This window comes from Adelges cooleyi, unplaced genomic scaffold (genome assembly GCF_023614345.1).
Source record: "Adelges cooleyi isolate 19-005CV unplaced genomic scaffold, UGA_ACOO_1.1 ACOO_flye_CR_arks_rails_tigmint_CR_PRNA_795, whole genome shotgun sequence".
Classification (NCBI taxonomy): domain Eukaryota; kingdom Metazoa; phylum Arthropoda; class Insecta; order Hemiptera; family Adelgidae; genus Adelges; species Adelges cooleyi.
Genome location: NW_026096508.1, coordinates 69,072 through 71,687, shown reverse-complemented (window position 1 = coordinate 71,687; position 2,616 = coordinate 69,072). Strand labels below are relative to the sequence as shown.

Here is a 2,616-nt window from a genome sequence, read left to right as displayed (position 1 = left end):
GTCCAACTAAAACTATGGTTAACTATGGCACAATATATATATATATATATATTTAAATTTGAAATTGTTAACGGGTGGAATGGTAGATTTGTAAGCTTTATGTAAACTGTATTAGTTATTTACTATTTTGTTATTGAAATTGCGTGTATCGATTCATAAACTTTTATATTTTCGCCGAACCTTCGAGCTTAAATCATATAAATAAACTTCAAACCGAGTGTTAAAAAGTAATATGTCACATTTAAAGCGCCTCGTCCAATCATAATTATTATATCTTAATTTGATCCATCGATTTATCTAGACAATCTTCTTCGAGATTATGAAAAATGTTGTTACAGGCTATAACGATATATTCACATTGTACTTAAGCAAAGCTACAATAATAAAATCTGGTGCAAAAATGTAACCTAGTTTGAAAACTTACACTAATGCAAAACAATACATTTTAAATTTGCCAGATAGAAGAAGTTTATTATGAATCCTTGAAATATATGTTTTTTGTTTAGTAATAGTTTACACAATTTAATTTTCTACATTTATATTTATTTTAAACTGTATATTTCTGCGAAATTAGATTGTTGTCATTAAATTCTTTCTATCAAAAAAAAAAAAAAATTCTTATTAATCCATAGCTTAAATAGAATAAGTTCGTATAATGTTACAAAAAAACAATGTAAACTAATTGTGTTTTGTATTTACAAAAAGTCTCTAAGGAATGATATTTTATAGTATAAGAACTATATATGTATGTAATAATCTATGTAACGATTAGATTAGTTTACCTTATGATTAATGATAAGGACAATCTCGACAATGGCGAAAGTTATGTAATGGGAAATTGCTAATCACACATTCATTCGCAGCATGTTCTAAACACAATACAAAAATATTATTATAATAAATATTACATATGACAATGAATAACAAAATATATTATTTTAATATATAATGACAATAATAGTAATATAATTAAATTGGTAATATCAGAGAATAAGTTTTATTACAGCAGACAGCGATGTAACGTTTTAACGACGTTATCAAAACGTGGTCAAGGAATTCCCTTAACTTAACTGATACGTAAATAAGAAATGCTCGGAAACGCAAACGTATTTTTAGGGCTAACAGAACTGGATTTTCGAATTTCAATCATCACACACGCATGGATTGTGTAAATTTAACAGAATTTGCATAACTTTGTTAACCTTTATGCCCCAGTCCATAAGTTATTGATGATACCATCACACTAACCCAGTTCAAAGTAAAGGTCTGTCATAATTTTGAAACAAAGTTCTGTTAAAAGCTGTTAATTTTTGTCAAGTTCGTCGTGTTTTAAAAAAATATAATACAGCAACATTAAATTTTTTTAAAAAAAATCGAACATTTCAAAACAAACAAACAAAAGTTTTAAGACGTCCAAGAAAAATAAGCTTTTGTCGTCAACATTTTTGGTACCATAGTTTAATTGCACAAACAAAATTAAATGAAACAAATATATATATTTTTTGTAAAAACATACCATCTTCTGATAAAACGTCACTCCCTAAAAAAGAAAAAAAACATTTCTTATTTATTTAGGAAATATCAACAATAAAACATTTATAATAGTGAATATGTTAGGAAATAATAGCTTTATATGTGACATGTTTTACACGATTTTAAAACTGTTGAGCGGGATACTATTCTAATTCCTGTAGAAGATTATTAACACATCTCATGTAATGATGGTGGTTTCAACTTAAAGTGTTAGAGATAGAGTTCATTGAAAATCACAGGGGGGAAAAAGACAATGATAAAAAAAATAATTGACTTAATGGTATACAGAATTAATGTTAACAACTTAATTTGGTCTCTCAGGAAGTTCTAAACACGATACAAAACGTTATTATATTAACTTTATATTATATATGAAAATGATTAACAAAATATTATATTTTAAAATATAATGACAATCATAATAATAAAATTTGAACAGTAGTATTAGTAGAGGACAAGTTTCATTACGACGGACCACAGTTGTCAAGGAATTCTCTTCAAAGAAAAAAATAGGTTATATGTATAAGTGAATCACCAAATTAATAAGGATAACTATATTAATTAAAAAAATTATTTTTAAAAATATGTAATGAACTTAGTATACTTACCTACAAAACATGTACAAGGTCCTTTGTTTGATTCTTTTATGCGCGGAGGACGCGCTAAAATACAAAAAAACGTATTTTATTTATTTGAGGACTTTTAACATTGAAACCTTTTTAATAGAAAAAGAACTAAGTTAATTGTATACAGAAAATTAATTATTACATTTTACAAATATAATAAAGAAAGTGCACATTAGGCAACTATGCTAAATCTACAGTCTATACTATACCTTTCAAGATCATTTTTGGACCTTAATTGCACAATATACATGAACATAAAATATGTGTTTTATAATAATATAAGTAATATTAAAGTATATAAAAAATGGGTACGACATTATCAAAACGCGGTCAAGGAATTTCCTTGAAAGAAAATAATAAATTCCATAAGATGAAAAAGGGACATTTGCTAATTCGACTAACGCAATCGTCTATACAGAGCAAACGAAAACTGTGTTTTCGAATTTCAATCAAGTTC

The 2,616-nt window shown here is 26.1% G+C and overlaps 1 long non-coding RNA gene across 1 annotated transcript; it reads right to left on the bottom strand.

Annotated features, from left to right (window-relative positions):
* Positions 1 to 799: 799 nt before the first annotated feature.
* LOC126845504 (uncharacterized) lies at positions 800 to 2,178 on the bottom strand. Its single transcript, XR_007686788.1, has 3 exons — positions 2,142 to 2,178; positions 1,517 to 1,540; positions 800 to 869 (listed from the first exon to the last, which is right to left on the bottom strand). It is a non-coding gene; the product is annotated as an uncharacterized LOC126845504 (long non-coding RNA).
* Between the last annotated feature and the right edge of the window lie 438 nt (positions 2,179 to 2,616).